Raw genomic sequence first — 20,333 nt, 5'->3', positions numbered from 1 at the left:
TGTCCTCACAACAACCTTTTGAAGTAGGTGCTATTATTATCGACATTTTATAGATGAGGAAACAAGTAGACAGATTTTGCTAAGCCTTGATTTCAACTTAGTTATTTCTATATTCAGGTGCAAGATTATATGCATTACACCCTTTCCCCAGCCTAAACAATTCACTTTTCTTGACTAACTTTTCCTCCATTTTCTTTTGCTGAGATGATAAATTCAGATTTTCTAAAATTTGATATTACATTGTTCCATGTAGAATTTATATCAATTCTACATTCTTATACCTGTTTTCTTGTCCTGCTTATTTATCAGTTATTTTTCATCTGCCTTTAGACTACCTTTCTGAAACTTCCATTTGAATGTATCTGTTCTGTCTCCTAGATATATTCTCAGTAACTGTGTTCTCTCTTGGAGCAATAATGTTTGTTACCTCTCAAGTATATATTTCTAACTTTTCATCTTTTTCCTGAACTCATATTCCTGTCTGTATATCTTATAAATATTTCAAACTCAAGTTGATAAAAATGGAGCTCATATTTTCCCCAAATCCATCCCCTTTTCAATCTTCTTTATTTCTATTTCTTACCATTTAGCTATGCCTTTATTATGGTTTCTACTCTAGTTCAGGCTTTAATTTCTTCTTACCTCAACTAGTATAACAGGTAGTATAGTAGAAAGAGCATCAGGCCTGGAGTCAGGTAGATTCATCTTTGTGATTTTAAATCCATCTTCAGATACTTATTACCTATGTGGCTCTAGACAAGTCACTGCTTTCTAGTTACCTCAGTTTCCTTATCTATAAAATGAGCTGGAGAAAGAAATGGCAAACCATTTCAGTATCTTTTCAAGAAACCCCCAAATAAGGTTATGGAGAATTTGACACAATAATATGACACAACTAAAAAATGATAACAATGTTAATAACAACATTATTACAATTGTCTCCTAATTACTCTGCCCTCTCTCCAATCTACCTTCCACAAGCACTAAACTAATAATTATATACATAATATTTATTCATTATTTTATTTTATTCATTCATGTATTTTTATTCATTGTTATTGATTCAATTATTATATGTATATAAGCATAAATGTAACAATTATAGTATTATAGTTAAACATTTATTCATAATAAATGTAACATAAATATTTATTTAATATTTATTGATTTACAAAAATATTTATAATTATAGTATTTGTGAAAGAGATTTGACGTATACCTACTCAAAAATCTTCAATGACTCCCAATTCTCAGCCTAACATCCCATTTACCTTTTTGGTCTTATTTCATGTTCTATTCACATATTATAGTCATGTTGACTTATTAGCTATTTGCCTAATAGAATATTCTGTCTTTTACCCCTAAGATTTTAATTAACTGGTTTGCAAGTTCATAATGCTCTTCATCTTTCCCTCCACCTTATAGAATCCCTAAGTGTCTTCAAAACTCAGCTGGCTTGCAGCTTCCAGCATGAGATTTTTATTAATCCCCCCCCCCCAATTATTGGCAACTTCTCTTTTAGTCATCATGAGAGATATCTTGACATAGTGGATAAAGTACTAGATATGAAGTTAGGGAGACCCAGGTTCAAACCCAATTTCAGATACTTTTTAGCCACTATCCTAGATAAATCTTGGTCTTAATTCCTCATTTATTTAAAAAAAAATCATATGAGTCTCTATGACCTCTAAGACTTTTCTGGCTCTTAAGTTATAATCTTATGATCTCTTTGAAAATCTTTTTGTATATTTTTGCATCTACTTACTCATCCTTCACTAGAATGTAAGATCTTTGAATTTTTGTCTTTATATAATATTTAATACACTGCCATATATTTGAGACACATAATAAACATAAATTGAATTAAATTCAACTGATGATGCATAACTGAAAGTTAGATAATATTATAATTTTCAAAAATTAAAAGTATAGGTCACCCAAATGACAATGGAGAAGCAGATGATGGCAGGATGAGTAAAATTTAACATTAAAGTAAGCTGAGGCAGTTTTCCCAAACAAGATAATATTTTACAGTAAAGTGAGAATAAAATGTCAGTGGTTGCCTTACTTTCCATCCAAAGATGTTGAGCAAAAAAATAGCTCTTCTTTTATAGGTTTTGGGGAGTACAGAATAGAGAATAGAACAGCATAGATGACATCATGGGATTGAGAGCAACATGATTCTTTGAGTCCACCTTCAAGGTCAAAGATAAGGTTCTAGACTACTTTAGATAGCAAACTAAGCATCCTGAAGGATAGCTTTGTGGTGTAAAGATATTACGTCCAACTCCTTTTGGCAATCCAGATTTCTCCAATATTGGGAGAAATTTTTGAGGTGATTAGCAAGAGAACTGGATTTCTAAACTAATCTATTACAAAGTAGCTGAATTCTGAATTAAAGCAAAGAATCATGACATAGCCAATTACCAGACAAAATTCATTAACTATAAATAGGATTGATAAGAAAATGATACAGGATCAATTATAATCTCAGTGAGCATGGGTAGGCTGAACATTGTGTATTAAGATTTGCAGAAAGAAAAATTGTAAGATAGGTATCATTAGAGCAATGTATAGCTGAAAAAAAGGAGCTGGGCTACCTCTGCAGTGAAAATGTAAGATCACTAATGGATGGACCACGTGCTTCAATGATATATATGCATATCAGAGAAGCTAAAGAAAGTTCCTTGACATACTGGATAGACCTCATGAGAAGAATTTATGTGAACACCTGGACAATAATCTCTTGAGATAAGGAAGTACAGATGGCTAGAAATCTACATAATTTGCTGTAGCAAACATATCATGGGCATAAATATCCATAGAAATATTAAAATAATTGATTTTACTTACTTTGTTTCAAGTGGTATAAAAGAGAGAACCATGTCCTAGAGTCAGAAGACCTGAGTTCAAATTCACCATTAAACTCTTACTAATTAAGTGATTGTAATCTCTGTCTACCTTAGTCTCCTCATTTGAACAATAGAATTAATAACACATACCTCCCAGAGTTGTTATGAGGATAAAACTAGGTAATGTCTGTAACATATGATTTACAAATTTTAATTCTCTTTCTCTCTTACTCAGTAATTTTATCAGTTTTTATATTATTTTGTATTTTTAAGTTGAGAAAAAAATTGTTGAAATATCACTGATATCACATGGAAAGCAGGGCGGTACAACTGAAAAAACAGATGTCAAACCTTTGGCAACCTCCATTATCTAGATCACAGCCAATGTGGATGAAAGTATCACAAAGTCCAGGCACTAAATCCAGAACTTGCTTCCCAGGAGGAAATTTCCAGTCTTTTTCTAGTCCATGCATATTGCCATAAATCTTATAACTGAAAAAAACTTTAGATATTATCTATTATAACACACACTCTGCTCTTATTCTTTTTATAGATTAAGAAAATGAAGCTGAGTAGATAGGCAAATTTACCAACATTGTATAGAAAATGAATACCAGAGCTGGAATTCAGAATTCAGGTCCTTTGACTTCTAATTCAGGCCTCTTTCTTCTAAGCCACATTACCTCTTAAATTAGTCATCTTACTTTAGAATAGTTTTTTTCTTTACAAGTTTTATGGTCAGGTGTCCTAAAAATAAAATTCAGAAGAATTGAAGGACCACAGAATCATAAAATATTAGAGTTAGAAAAGATGTAAGTAACTAAGTGCAACTCATACATCAAAAGGAATTCTCATGATAATAATATAGTTGACCAGTGATCATCCAGAATTTGCTGTGCAAAATTGAATGGGAAAATTCTATTTTCCCTTAAATAGGTTAAACAGTTCTCTTGCAACTTGATGTCCCAGTGACCACCTCCCTCTATCCTTTATGTCTTTCCCTCTTTCCATATTTTTTTTCTTTTCTTGAATCTTTGTTCTGTTTGTCTTTCTTTCAATCTTTGTCTCTCTATCTCTATCTCTTTCATAGACACACACAGATAAACGTAGATAATAATGCTGTTTGGGGGTTGTCTAGTGCTTAATGCATCAGTATAGACATGATCACTGATGGAGATTAAGCTACAGGCATTGTCAATGCAAATAGATCTTCTAGTAGAGATGTCCAGTATTGGAAAACTCCTTCATCATAAAAGTCTAATCTAGTGTAGGTCAATTCTAAGCATTCAGCACTGGGAAGTAGATATGTATTCTTTTCCAGACTTCTTATAGTATCTTTGGATAAAGTAATAAATGAGTACAGGTATTTAACATTAGAGACTGGCAGACATTTATTTCCCATGAGGAGGAAATCACATAAACACAGATATACAGACATACACAAACACAATTTTTTTATCAAGGTAAGTTAAACTAACAAACATTTATTAAGCACTTATGTGCCAGACACTATGTTTATTAGAGGAGTAGGTTGATTTCTTTTCTGATAATACAAAGGTTTATACACAAACCTTACTGAATTGGTTAGAGCTTAAGGCACCATTCAAAATTCATTTAATACAGAACCTAAAGTTATTGTGATTTTATTCTATTGGGGTGTTTTAAAAATATATGTTGAGTGCATAGTTCAGCCCTGGCATTTATAAACTATACCACATTGAAAAGGTTTTTAAAAGTATTAAATGAGTAAATCACCCCTGAGACATTTTTATTAGTTAGCTATAAATTAGAAAAGGACCATAGGTACTTCAGTATGTTGACAATTTGATTCTGAATATTTAATAAACAGCTGATTTTCTCAATTAGAAATAAGATTTCTGAACCAAAGAGTCAGTGAGCTATAGTTGAAGAGAATAATGTTTGAGACAAGATCTGTGTCAAAATCTTGACTTTGCCCTTTACTACCTCTGTGCTCACTTTTCTCGACTTCAGTTTCTTCATCTTCAAACTGAGAACTAAGGTCAACAACTATCATTAAAGAAGATAGATATATGGATTGTATTAGAGGAGATTGAACTAAATTAGGTTCCATTTAACTCCAAGTCCTATAATCTCTTAAGTTTTCCTATATCTCTAAAACCATATGCACTATTGGGAAAATACTCTTGGAGGTTTCTGAAACAAAGAAGTCTGTCTTGCTTCTTTCTCCTGGGACTATTAAGCTCTACAATAAGAATTGACCTTAGAAACACAAAAAACCCCACTACTTTCATTACACAGATTTGGAGCTTGAACATATATCACTGTTCCATTTTACTTGAGAAGAGGTAGCTAATTGATTTTTTCAAGGTTAATAATTGTCATCAAAAAAGATAGAGAAATTTGTTTACTTTGAATTAGAAACAGGATGATACAGTGGAATGAAGACTGAATTTGGAGGCAGAAGATGTGGATTCAATTTCTGCCTGAATAGGCCTTCAGTTTCTCCAAATTTAAAGTGAGAGTTTGGATTAGATGACCTTTAACTTGCTTTTTCTTATAGTTTTTTTAAAGACTGTTTTCTCTAACATAATGTTATGTATTTGTATGTGGTGGTTTGTGGGTAAATTGAGAAGTCCTAGTAAAATAGTAAAGTATAAGAGAGAGAAAAGCAAATTGTTTATGCTGTGATATGAGGAGAGGGAGTGAGGAAGGAAAGAAAATGGAGGTGGGAGAGAGGAGGAAAAGGAATGGAGGAAGAGAGAGGAGAGAGACAGAGAGTCAGAGAGAGAAAGAGACAGAGACAGACATACAGAGAGGAGAGACAGAGAAACAGAAGGAAAGAGACAGAAGAGAGAGAGAGAGAGAGAGAGAGAGAGAGAGAGAGAGAGAGAGAAAGAGAAAGATACCAAGATAGAGAGAGATATAGAGACACAGAGACAGACACAGAGATACAAGGAGAGACACACACAGTGAGACAGACAGAGGATGAAAGAATCATGGCTTGGGTCCCTGAATCAAACATGAAAGACAAAAATGAATTAAATTACATTTTGGAATATTCACAGTGTTTTCAGTGATCACAAACTGATTCTGTATGTTTGTAAAACTTGACACACTATTGTCTCTGAAAAATCAGTTACAGTTTGTCTAAATGACAAGTGAGAGAGAATTGGTAGTACCAAGCAAGCTGCATTATTTCCAATAACGAACTTCTATGATATAAAGGACATGACAGAGAAACTTTATGCATGGAAGATGTGGGAAGGGCTGGTCATATATTAAGAATGAGGGATAACAGATGCACTGACAGAATGCTATACTCACAAAATATAAAATATAGAGAAGAAATTAAAAAATGTCTCCAGCATGTAGGGGAGATCTTTTACACATGACACTCTAATTCCTTTGCTTTTTGTTTATTCTCCAGGATTGGAATGCTCTCTCTCTTTCTCTCTCTCTCTAATTTTTTTCAAGACAGCTCAAAGCTCATCTCCTGAGATAAGATTCACCCAGTGCTGATAACCAGCTCTCAGAGTTTACTTTCCATTTACATTGTATATATTTTTTAAAAATCTATGTTGCCTCCCCATTAGAATATGAACTCCTTGAGGGCAAGGACTGGATTTTTTTGTCTGTATCTTCAACACTAGAACAATGATTGGTACACTATAAGTGCTTAATAAATGTTTATCAGTTGATTTATTCCATAGAGTATTAATGAGTACAAACATTAGCATTAGCAAAGGGAAAGGAAACAGCATGGGCTGTGAATGGTGTCATTGGAGGGTATATTCTTATCAATGAGTTCACACAATTTCTAAATGATAGAAGCACACATTGTTCCAATGTGTAATTTCATTTCTTGTGGGTAACAACCATTTTTTTTTATGGACAAAATAGTAACATAAGCTATATAATAATACATCTAAGTGATTGAATGTCTACAGCCTGTAATGCTTCAATGTCATCTTGAAAGGACCTTTCTTTTAGAGTGCTCTGAAATCTCTGCTTGGTTCTGTGGTAGCTAACATGTTTAAAAGAAACTAGAATAAAAGACACAGCTAAAAGGTATATTCCATTTGAAGATGATACAAAGCTAAGAAGTGTAAGACATTAACTAACTTGCTTGGGATTCTCACTTTCCACACATTAGCATTTTTTACTTATATCAAATTTTAGCCTTTAGGGCTGTCTTCTACAAAAAGTTTTTCTTGATCCTTCCCAGTTATTACTGATCTTCTTCTAAAGTTTCTATTTATTTTCCCCATATATCATATTTATTTATTTATTTATTTGTTCATATGTAGTTTCATTCAGTAGAATATAAGCCTTTTTTGGAGCAGAATTATTTAATTTCTATCTTAATAAATTCTTATTAGTGCTTAATAATTATTTATTTTATTTAATTGGATCTCAACAGAGTAGAAAGAAGGAAATGGATAGGCAATCATTTATTAAGTGTTTACCATGTGCCAGACATTATGTTAAGCACTTCACAAATATTATCTTATTTGATCCTCACACCACTCTGGGAAATAGGTGCTATTATTCTCATTTTTCATGTGAGGCAACTAAGACAATCAGAGATTGGATGATTTGTATAGAGCTGCATAGTTAATAAGAATCTGAGGTCACATGTGAACTCAGATCTTCCTAATTCTGGCCAAGGATTCTATTATCTGCATTACCTAGATGACTTTGATTATAGCAATGGAAAAAAAAATCCAAGATTGACATTAAAGAGTTAAATACAAAGCTTCCCACAGATTCAAAAATCAGCTTCACATATAGAGGATGGAGTAGCCATGGCTAGTTCCAATTGGGGGGGGGGAGAATTTTGTGTCTCAGTTGACTGTAAGTTTGTATGATCTTATAGTGAGACATGTTTGTTGAAAAAAAAAATCAATAATAATGTTTGTATTGTTATATGTGATGAGTGTATTGTTTCTTGCAGTGTGTTTTTAAATTTTTATTCTTTTAAATTTAAATTAAAAAAATTAAAGTAGAGGCTTTTTTAAAGAAGGGGAACAGGAAGATATATATTCAGAAATTAATATGTTTAAAAAAAATAGAGCAGTTATCACTATAGGGAAAATTTATTTGATCTAAGGCTGTACTAAAAGACATTCAAGGTCCAGGACAAAGTGGTTTCTAGTTCATCTATATTGTTCCCTGGTAGAGCCACATCTAGATTAATATTTTCCATTTTTGGTTACTACATGGAAAGCATCCAGGTCAACCATGAGGGTAATCAGCTTCATGATTATCAAATTTGAAAATTAAGAGAAACTTTGTGGGGAGTTTCCAGGGGTAAAGTAATTTAATATCTAATTTTAAGTTTTGAAAAAAATGTCATATAAAGAAAGGCAGAACCAGGAATTATTTGGAAGCCTCATAAAGCCAGATTAAGATGTGATTATGATAACTTCTCTTTAACAATTTGAGCTATCTAAAATGGAATGGGTTGTTTCTAGTGATATTCTGGCAGGTATTTCACAACCAGTTTTTAAAAATGCATGCAACATTAAGTTTAATCTGAATTATTAACATTTTTACCACCATTTCCTTAACAAAAAATCCACCTCTGATTCATAACATTTGCTGATTCGTGGGATGTAAATACTCATGTTGAAAATTTAATAATTACTTCTTCTAAACCTGGTACAAACTGGCCCTAGAATTTTCTGGTTGATTTCCAAGAAAGTGAGAGCACTTTCAGTAGTGGTCTTTAGGTAAAAATTGAATAAGCACCTTTGGGATATATTTTAGAATGGATTCTAATCCATTCTAATTCTAATTCTAATCCTAATCCTAATCCTAATCCTAATCCTAATCCTAATTCTAATTCTAATTCTAATTCTAATTCTAATTCTAATTCTAATTCTAATTCTAATTCTAATTCTAATTCTAATACCTTCCAACTCTGAGATTCTTTGATTCTATAGATTGAGTTTTCTGAACCTTTATTCTATGAGCTCAAAATTTTCTTCAACCAGGAGCGCGAGATAGTCTTTCTATCTATCAATAATGCCTCTTCCAGAAGACTTTTTTTGTGCTAGTAATGAAAAACTTTAACAAGTATACGTCACCCTGTTTTATGCCTTATTTAACATAATTTGTGTCTCTGAACAATTATCTCATGTCCATGTTGATATAATAAAAATAATTATACTACCAAAGGTAATTTATAAATGTAATTCTATACGAAACTACCAGTGTCATGCTTTAAAGACCTAGACAGATTGATATACAAAAATTAATAATTAAATTAATTTGGTGGAATAAAAATTCTAAAATGTCAAAGGAAATATTGGGGAAAAGGAAGGAAAGGAAAATGGCACTTTCAGACTCAGCTTGTGGTAAAGAATAGAATGTTAGAAACTAATAAGTGAATGAATAGGTGAACATAATATAACTAATATGGAATTATGTTTTGCATGGCTGCACATATATTATCTGTGTCAAGTTGCTTATCTTCTCAATGAAGCGAGAAAAGGGAAAGGGAGAAGATAATTTTCAACTCAGCTCTGAGAAATTAATGTTAAAATGTTTTTACATGTAATTTGGGAAAAAATGAAATATTAACTTAGAAAAGAAAAAAAAGTACAGAGTATAAAAATTAAATAAGTGAATAAATGAACATCAATAGACTACAGCATACACATTATATATTTATATGTGTATATATGCAGAAACACATGTGCAATTATGTGTATATATGATATAAATATAAATATATGTAGACACATAAATACATACAAATATATGTGTTTGGAGGTCAGAATATCATTTATGATGTCACTGATTCTCTTCAAGAATGAAAAATGAACAAGAACAACTTGAATATCCTAAAAAGATACTTGGGAGCACTAAGATATTAAATGAGTTTAATAGCTAATATTTCTCAGAAGGAGGAATTTAACTCAGGTTTTCTAACCCAGGCATGCCATATTGTTGGAAACTATCTACTAATATGGAGATATTTCAGTTTGAGATAACGAGACTCACTGGCCAAGATGGCGGCGAGGAGGCAGACAGCTGCTTGAACTCCCCGTTTTCTCTCAGAAATTACTTCATGACAAGCCTCAGAATTAATGCTTGACCGGAAAAACAAAAACAAAAACAAAAAACCCACACATAATTACCAACAGAAGACATCCTTGAAATTCACCAGAAAAGGTTTGTGCTCAGGGGAGGGGATGAACAGACTGGGCGCAGGCTGAGGGCAAGCAATGAGAGAGAGGCAGGCAGCTCACACTGCTCAGACCTGAAGGGGGAGGGGTGAGATCTCTGCCATTTCTGTGGAACAACCTTTACCCCAGTGTGGATATTCCGTCTTGGCAGCAAGCTAGGATCTGCAGGGGAGGTGGAAACACAGGAGGTAAAGAATAAAATCCCGGAAAGCTAGTGTCTCTTGGACCTGGCTACCCCCACCCCCACCTGGAGTGACTCAGCGCTTTCTTAGAGCCTCAGAGCGCAGACTCAGCACAGCTATCACTGTCCTGTTCGTGCCTTGCTGCTATCTCCCTGCAGTCTGTAGAGGAAGTCCAGTAACACCATCCAGCCCCATCCCCCACCAACAGACCAATTGTTTCTCTTGTCAATTTGTTTTCTTTGATTCCACTCTGACAAAATGAACAAAAAATTTAAAAGGGCTCTAACCATTGACAGCTTCTGTATGGATAGAGAGCAGACTTCAAACCCTGAGGAGACTAAAAGCAGATTGCATCCAGAGGAATCCCCTAAGGGGGATATGAGCTGCTCCTCAATACACAAGACTCTCAAAGAGGAAATCAAAAAGGCTCTCACAAGAGAGTTAGAAAAGAAATGGGAAAAGGAAAGGGAAGCTTGGCAAGAGAGTATGGAGAAGTCATCCCACACATTTAAAGACAGAGTGGATAAAGAAATCAAATCATTGAGAAACAAAATTAGTGAGTTGGAAAAAGAAAACAAGTCTCTATAAAATAAAATTGATGTACTGTATGAAGATGTATTCTGATGGAAGTGGATATCTTCAACATAAAGAAGATCCAACTCACTTCCAGCTGATCAATGATGAACAGAAACAACTACACCCAGAGAAGGAACACTGGGAAATAAGTGTAAAATATTAGCACTACTGTCTATTTACCCAGGTTACTTATACCTTTGGAATCCAATACTTAACGTGCAACAAGAAAATTGGATTTACACACATATATTATATCTAGGTTATACTGTAACACATGTAAAATGTATGAGATTGCCTGTCATCTAGAGGAGGGAGTAGAAGGAGGGAGGGGAAAATCTGGAAAAATGAATACAAGGGATAATGTTATAAAAAATTACTCATGCATATATACTGTCAAAAATGAATAATTATAAAACTAATAAAATAAAATAAAATAAAATAAAATAAAACTGATGAAATGGAAAAAAAATCCCTAGAAGAAAAAAACTCACTTAAAAACTCAATTGGATAATTACAAAAAGTAAGTGAAGAAAATACATCATTAAAAATTAGAATCAAACAAGTAGAATTGAATGATTCAAGGAGAAACCAAGAAGTAGTCAAGCAAAACCAGAAAAATGAAACAATGGAAAAGAATGTCAAGTACCTTATTGGGAAGACAACAGACCTGGAAAACAGATCCAGGAGAGACAATTTAAGAATAATCGAACTCCCTGAAAAATATGAGGAAAAAAAAAGAGTCTGGACACTATTTTCCAGGAAATTATCAAAGAGAACTGCCCAGACATTTTAGAAACAGAGGGTAAAATAGACATTCATCGATCACTTACTGAAAGGGACCCTAAACTCAAAACGCCAAGAAATATAGTGGCCAAGTTCAAGAACCATCAGACAATGGAAAAAATATTGGAAGCTGCTAAAAAATAATAATTCAGATATGGAGGAGCCACAATAAGGATAACCCAGGATCTAGCAGTATCCACATTAAAGGAGCGAAGGGCCTGGAATATGATATTCCAAAAGGCTAAGGAACTTGGATGCAGTCAAGAATAACTTACCCAGGAAAAATGAGCATCTTTTTTCCAGGGAAGAAGATGAACATTTAACAAAATAAATGGATTCCATCTATTCTTGATGAAAAAAACCAGGTCTACACAAAAAGTTTGATCTTCAAATACAGAACTCAAGAGATTTCTAAAAAGGTAAAAAGAAATCTTGAGAACTACATTTGTGCCATAAAGATATGTATAATAAACACATGTATAATTTGTTCTAGAAACTAGATGTGGAAAGAAAATTATATCATAAAAAAGGGTAAAGTGGTGGTACTACATCTCATGAAGAGTCAAAGGTAACCTATTATATCTGAGAGAAAGAAAGGAGGGAGATGAACATAATGTCTATCAATAGACATATTCGATTTATGGTGAAACTTCTTCCACTTCATTGAAAAGTGAGAGGGAAGGAGTAAGCTAAGGGGAAGGGAATACAGAAATTGTGAGGAAAAGGGGTAAAATAGGGAAGAACTTTAAGGTGGGGGAGGGATTCTAAAAATTGAGGGCTGTGAAAAGCAAGTGGTGCTCACAAGTTTAATACTGGAGAGGGGGGTAAGAGGGAAGGAAAGGAGAAAAGCATAAGCAGGGGTTAACAAGATGGCAAGCAATATAGAATTAGTCATTTTAACCATAAATGTGAATGGGGCAAACTGCCTCATAAAGAGGAAGCAGTTAGCAGACTGGATTAAAAGCCAGAATCCTACAACATGTTGTTTACAGAAAACACACCTGAAATAGGGTGATACATTCAGAATAAAGGTAAAAGGATGGAGCAGAATCTACTATGCTTCAGGTGAAGCCAAAAAAGCCATCCTCATCTCAGATCAAGCAAAAACAAAAATTGATCTAATTAAAAGAGATAAGGAAGGGCATTATATCTTGCTAAAGGGTAGCATCAGTAATGAAGCAGTATCAACATTAAACATATACGCATTAAGTGGTGCAGCATCTAAATTCTTAAAAGAGAAATTAAGAGATCTGCAAGAAGAAATAGACAGCAAAACTATAATAGTGGGAGATCTCAACCTTGCACTCTCAGAATTAGATAAATCAAACCACAAAATAAATAAGAAAGAAGTCAAAGAGGTAAATAGAATACTAGAAAAGTTTGATATGATAGATCTTTGGAGAAAGCTAAATGGAGACAGAAAGGAGTACACTTTCTTCTCAGGAGTTCATGGAACCTATACAAAAATTGATCATATACTAGGACATAAAAACCTCAAAATCAAATACAGTAAGGCAGAAATAGTAAATGCATCCCTTTCAGACCACAAAGCAATGAAAATTGCATTCAATAAAAAGGCAAAATAGACCAAAATATAATTGGAAACTAAATAATCTCATACTAAAGAATGATTGGGTGAAACAGGAAATCATAGACATAATTAATAACTTCACCCAATGAAATGACAAAAATGAGACATCATACCAAAATGTGTGGGATACAACCAAAGCAGTAATAAGGCGAAAATTTATATCTCTAGAGGCCTACTTGCATAAAATAGAGAAAGTGAAGGTCAATGAATTGGGCTTACAACTAAAAATGCTAGAAAAGGAACAAATTAAAAAAACCCAGACAAACACGAAACTTGAAATTCTAAAAATAAAAGGAGAGATTAATAAAATTGAAAGTAAAACAAACAAACAAACAAACAAAAAAACCCAAAAACTATTGAATTAATTAATATAACTAAGATTTGGTTCTATGAAAAAAAACAACAAAATAGACAAACCCTTAGTAAATCTGATTAAAAAAAGGAAAGAGGAAAATCAAATTGTTAGTCTTAAAAATGAAAAGGGAGAACTCGCCACTAATGAAGAGGAAATTAGAACAATAGTTAGGAGTTACTGTGCCCAACTTTATACTTTTAATTTTTATAACATATTTTTTTCTTCTACTGAATGGCTTGTAGATGTAACTTTCGTATACTTCATTTTCTTCATTTGCTAAAATGAGATGTTGTTTGACTTGAAGATTCCATTCAAAATATTTGGTTCAGTACAGTAGTCAACATTTCAAGGATCTATGATTTTTATCATCATTGATACTCTTTCAACCAATCAGGATCACAATTTCTTAACTGTTTGGTAGAGAGTTTCTAAAGCTGAATAATCCTTCTGATCATGAATCCTTTTAAATTAGCTAATCTGATTCTCAAAGGATACATAAAGTTCATTAGCAGTGGAATTTATTTGATCCTACTACAATGTATGATGCATTGATTTAATCTTTAAGAACCAATGGCTAGATTTATGTCATAATAATACATGAGTAGAAATTTCATAAAGATTATTAACGTATTGAATTTTTGATCTTGATGTTGTCTGATTATTAAGTAGGTTCAGGTTAGGTATTGAAAGAAAAGCTAATTTTTCATAACCTCTTTTAATGCATGTTCAGAGAAGATAAATGTACCCATTAGAATAAATCAGATTTAAGAGAAAGATTTTGGCCAACCCCCAATGTTGCATGGAAGCTCATATAGTGTTCATTATAACAGTGAGTTCAAGAGGAGTCAACAGTAATCAAGATCTTATGTTTCATTAAGAGAAGAATTGTGTTTAGGACCAGGGAGTTAATCACCCACTACAATCTTCTCTGGTTTTATCATAACATAAGCATTACATTTGGTTCTCAATTATACACTCAAGGACATGCAGAAAAGAACAATAAAAACAATACAGGCTGATGAGACCATCCCATATCAAGATCAATATAAAGAATCCAGAATATTTTGCTTGATAAAAAGAAGAGGGATTTCATCGCACAATTTGGACTTTGGAAAGACATATACAAAAGATGGAAGTAAAGACATGGAAAATTAATAGAAAAATGGAGCATGGTCCATTACAAATAGTACCTCACATGGAAACTCATATAAGCAGATTTTAGAAAGGAAAGCTGAGAGCAGGAAAAGAATGGATTAAAAACCAATAATATATTAGGGGAAAAGGGAGATTAACAGAATGTAGATTCCTAGCTAGATTCCCAGAATAAGAAAGCTTATTTTGTTTCTGTTTTCTCTGCTAATGAGCATTATCTTTGGACTTTAAAAGATAGAAAAAATGATTAAGCTGGGAAAATCTCTCCTCCAATAGGAATGGGACCTCTTGGGAAAAGTGTACTCATCAGCAGAGTGACATGATGACTGACATGTGATGAATGTCAAAGGTAGGAGATGAAACGGAAGTAAATAATTTATTAGTATGGTAAAAAAAGGTTTTTCTTGCTGAATATTAGCTTTAACTTTTTCAGGTACAGATTAAATCTTTATAACTTTTCAAGTTTGTTTTGAGCATGCAGACAATTAATAGCATTTTTTGCCAATTTATGATAATCAAATATTTCACAGGAAAGGGGATTGAAAAAAAGGGGAAATGAGTCAAAGGAGAAAATGTGAGCATATTTCATGATTTATAATAAGAAAAATTCACTGTTCAAGGGCAGGAGAGAAGGGAAAGTGATCAAATACTTTAAAAATTGTTAAAGAAATCTATTTAGACCAAATTTCTGCATTGAGGCAACCATATAGACAAGACTGAATTTTTCTCTTATCCCATAACAACAAGTAGTTCTAACAATGGTGATGAAACTGTCTGTCTACTTTAGCATGGCCTTAAATAATTAGTTATATTTTATTTCTCCTTTTAAAAGGAGGTGGGGATTTTGTTCTATTAGATTACTTTGTGTTCAAGAGTTTTATACATTTTTAGTTCATCAAGATGTTGAGAAATGTTCCTATTTTGCTCCATAAGATAGGAGGATAAGTTAAATAAGAGAAGAGGAAGTTAAAATCCAAGATGAAGAGTTGTGAAAGACAAATTAAAATGGCTTTGATAAATTCAAGTTACTATGCTCACATGACCAACATCTTAGGGTCCTAGAAAGATCATGCTATAAGAGGGAGAAGACTTATGGAAGAGAAAATGTCTAAGCTTCCAAAAAGTAAATAAGATAGAAAGGAAGGAAAGAAGAAAAGAAGGAAGGAAGGAAGGAAGGAAGAAAGGAAGGAAAGAAGGAAGGAAGGAAGAAAGGAAGGAAAGAAGGAAGGAAGGGAGAAAGGCAGGAAGGAAAGAAGAAAGGAAGGAAGGAAGGAAGGAAGGAAGGAAGGAAGGAAGGAAGGAAGGAAGGAAGGAAGGAAGAAAGGAAGGAAAGAAGGAAGGAAGGAAGATAGAAAGAAAGAAAGAAAGAGAAAGGAAGGAAGAAAAAGAAAGAAAAAAGAAAAGGAATAAGCAAAATAGATATTGGGGAGTTATACTTCAATTTATGGAAGACTCTAGAATTCATTATTAAAAAGATGACTAATGAACATCAGGAAATGTAAATAGTGATCCCAAAGGGCCAAAATAGCTTCTTCAAGAAAGGAACAAGCCAAACTCTCTCATTTCCTTTTTTTTTTTTTTTTTTTTTTTTTGTTAACATCTTTGATTGAATTGCTAATACTCTTTTTTCTTCTGGCTTTCAAAATTTTATTGATGGGTTAACTACTTATTAGTTAAAGTTCATACCAACATCAAAACCAATTGACATTTACATAGGGCACAGTGCTTTATAATTAAAATCTCATTTGATCCTCATGCTTTTCTGGGAATTAGACATTATTATTATCATCATTTTACATACAGATGAAAGGACTGAGGCAAATGAAAATTGAATGACTTGCCTAGAGTCACACAGCTAGTAAATATCTGGAACCAGATTTTAATTTAGCTCTTCCAGATATGAATTCAGATCTTCCAGATTTGAATTCAGACTTTCTAACTGACCTCATAAAATAACTTTTCCAATATGTCCCTACCTCACTTGGCTGTTATTCTCTACTATTTTCATACTATCACTATAGCATTCTAAATCACCTGTCAAATACTTTACTCTTTTGTTGCAGAAATCCTAAACAAATTAACAATATCTTTCTTAGATGAGATCTAGCAGTCATTTGCTTTTTTAAAAAAATTAATTAAATTAATTTTTACAAAAATTTATTCATAGGTAATTTTCCAGCATTGACAATTGCAAAACCTTTTGTTTCAACTTTTCCTCTCCTTCCCCCCACCCCTTCCCCCTGATAGCAGGTTGACCAATACATGTTAAATATGTTAAAGTATAAGTTAAATACAATATATGTATACATGTCCAAACAGTTATTTTGATGTACAAAAAGAATTGGACTTTGAAACAGTGTACAATTAGCCTGTGAAGGAAATAAAAAATGTAGGCAGACAAAAATATAGGGATTGGGATATAGTGGCTCATAGTCAACTCCCAGAGTTCTTTCACTAGGTGTAGTTCTTTCACTGCTCTATTGGAACTGATTTGGTTCATCTCATTGTTGGAGAGGGGAGCATCCATCAGAACTGACAGTCACTTGCTTTTATGCTGCACTCAGCAATTCTGGTTATTCCTTGTCCAATACATTTTTTCGGCTCATCTCTCTTTTATTTTGTTTTTTTTCCTATGAAAAAATGAGCTCCTTCAGGATAATGGTTTTCACGTTTTTTGTATTTGTGTACCCAGTGTTTAGCTCTTTTGGACAGCTTTTCTTGTAAGAGGAAGAGCCTTATTGGAAAGACTTATATGAAATGATGCTGAATGAAGTGAGCAAGACAAGGAGAACATTGTAAACAGTAAAAGCAAAATTGTGATATCAACTATGATCAAATTAGCTCTTCTCAGTTATGCAATGATTTAACATAATTCCAATAGACTTGAGATGGAAAAGGCCATTCATATCCAGAGAAAGAAATAAGGAAGCTAACTGTGGATCGAAACATATTTTTTCACTTAAAAAAATCTTGTCTTTCCCTTTTGTCCTGATTTTTTTCACAATGTGATTAATATGGAAAATGATTGTGCATGTATAAATTATATAAGATCTCTTGCTGTCTTGGAGAAGGGAGAGGGAAGGGAGGCAAGGAGAAAAAAATTGGTCTCAAAATCTTACAAAAATGACTATTGAAAACTATCTTTACGTGTAATTGGAAAAATGAAATACTACAAAGAGACTTTCTCTCAACATGATTCACAAAGCAATGCATATTAAAAATAAATAACTTAATTAAAATAATTTTAAAATATTAAAAAATGAATGCAAGAGGAAAAAGAAAAAAAGTATGCATTTAAAATTGGAGAGACTTCAAAGGATACCTAATCAACACATTCATTTTATATATGAGAAAACTGAAACCTCACAGAGTTAAGTGACCTGCCCAATATTTATATAGGCAGTAAACAGCAGAGGCAGGATTTGAAGCAGTAGAATATAAACTAATAGAGGATGTGAATGGATATTCATTTTGCTTGTGTATCACTGCTACTTCAGCACTTATAGCTTACCCATAATAACTTCTTAGAGTCAAGTTCAAATGTAACCTAAGATACTTACTAGCTATATAATCCAAAGTAAGTCACTTAATCTGTTTATTTTAGTTTCCGCAAACATCAAATAAAGAAAGATAATAAAAGCACCTATTTTATAAAGTTGTGGTGAGAGTCAAAAGGAGGACTGCATGTAAGGCACTTGGCACGGTGCCTGGCCCATAGTAAGCATTATATAAATGATTATATCCCTCCTTTAATAAATGCTTGTTTGATGAGAGGAAGTGTTCTTTAAGTTAAGGCAAACTCCATCTTCAGTTTTCATGCATTTGTCCTAATTCTATGCATGGTGATTAGAGGAATAAACTTAATCCTTCCTCATTTAACATGTCTATAGTAGGAAGGTGAGTTCCACATAAAGACAAAGCACTTATTTATCCCAGTAGCCATGGTACAGGATTTAAAAATCATATGATTTAGAGTTGAAAGAAACTTTGGAGACCAACTACTTGTGTTCATTTTCAGAGAAGAAAACTGAAGTTCTGAGACATGATAGCTAAAAAAAGAGATTAAGCTTATTTTGAATTGACTGGGAAGTCTGCAAAAATCATTTCAATACCTAGTTCTGCTATTGGTTAAGCCAGTAACTTTGAGCAATTCATGAACTTTTAGATGTAAAACTTTTAGTCTAAGATCTCTTCAAGATTTAAGTAATAATGATCTTATGATTAAATGGAATGTCAAAAAGAAGGACAATTCTTCTGCATGAGGATTCAATAATGAATAATGGGGTAGAAAGGAGGGAACCTTAGGTAGTTTTAATGAACATAAAATAAATACTCCAAAGATGCTCCATGAGAAATTATGTTGTGATTTTTTTTTTTCTATTCGCCTCTTTAATGATCCTTCCTCTTCTGAAATTTTGATTTTTTTCTTATTTCTTTTTCTATCCCTCTGTGTTTTTCTCTCTTTTATACAAGTATGAAGTATATTTTTTTTGGAAAAATAAAAAAATAATATGATATATAATCATTGCCAACTCCATGGATGAATAACTCACTTGTCAATGAGAATTCAAATAGAAGAATAGATCAACAACCCTACTTCTTTTACCTTGACAGTTTCTGTTAACTCTAGAATATAACCCAAATCTCAGTCCAATATCTATAAGTTTCAGCTTTTAAGCACCTGAATGAAGGAATGTGAAACATTTCATAAGAAGCAATTTTAAGAAGTTGAAGCTTGAAAGTACTATGAATGATTGAATTGAAAAATTATTAAGGGCTATAAACTAAGTTAAATATAGGCACAAATGTACAAATATATAAATATGATTTTGTCCAAATACTAAAGGAAAAAAATAGTTTCTGGCTTCTAGAAGCTTATGAGATAATAAATGGAGGTGAATAGTCATCAAAGAAATGTATTTTATTTTGGAATATTATGGGATAATGGATGAAGTCTCAGAGAAGAAGTTTGACAGGAATAATGGTAACATTGATTCTATTTCTTGTTCTAGAACTGGACAGGAGTTCACACAGCAGAAACATGTGGTATCTAGGAATCTGAGGAGTGCTGAAAAAGTTGATTGCCCAGATCATGGTCTTTGGTTTTGGGGAGAGGGAAGCAAGGTGATTGAAAAGAAGATCCTGGAAAATAAATAATAAAACTGACCAATCAGAGGATCAAGGTGGGCATGTGGTTATCAGGTAATCTGGAGACATTTACTCCCCTTCTTCCTTCTTTTTCTCCTCCATGCAATCATCATCATCATCATTATGTGAGGCAATTAGGATTAAGTTAATTTCATATAGATAAGAAGTACTAAGTGTCTGAGGTGAATTTGAACTCAGATCCTCCTTATTCCAGGGTTGGTGCTCTATCCATTGAATCATCTAGCTGCCTCTCCATGCATTTATCTTTAAGATTAGTCTTGAATAGGAAGAATTTCCTCTTCTGACCTGGCAAATTGCTGCGCCTGTGACTAAAGAAAGAACACAGATAGAGATTATATAATGTCAAATCTCTCTAGACAAAGAAGAAAAAAAATTAAAAAAAAAATTAAAAAAAAGCATGGACCAGACATTTAAAAAGAATTACAGAGAAAGTGAAGAAGTTATTGTTTCTCATCCATTCCAACTTTTAAATAGCTCAAAGAAAAGTAACTTTCTTCT

The sequence above is a fragment of the Sminthopsis crassicaudata genome, chromosome 5, assembly GCF_048593235.1.
Source record: "Sminthopsis crassicaudata isolate SCR6 chromosome 5, ASM4859323v1, whole genome shotgun sequence".
Lineage (NCBI taxonomy): Eukaryota > Metazoa > Chordata > Mammalia > Dasyuromorphia > Dasyuridae > Sminthopsis > Sminthopsis crassicaudata.
This window is presented reverse-complemented; position numbering follows the sequence as displayed.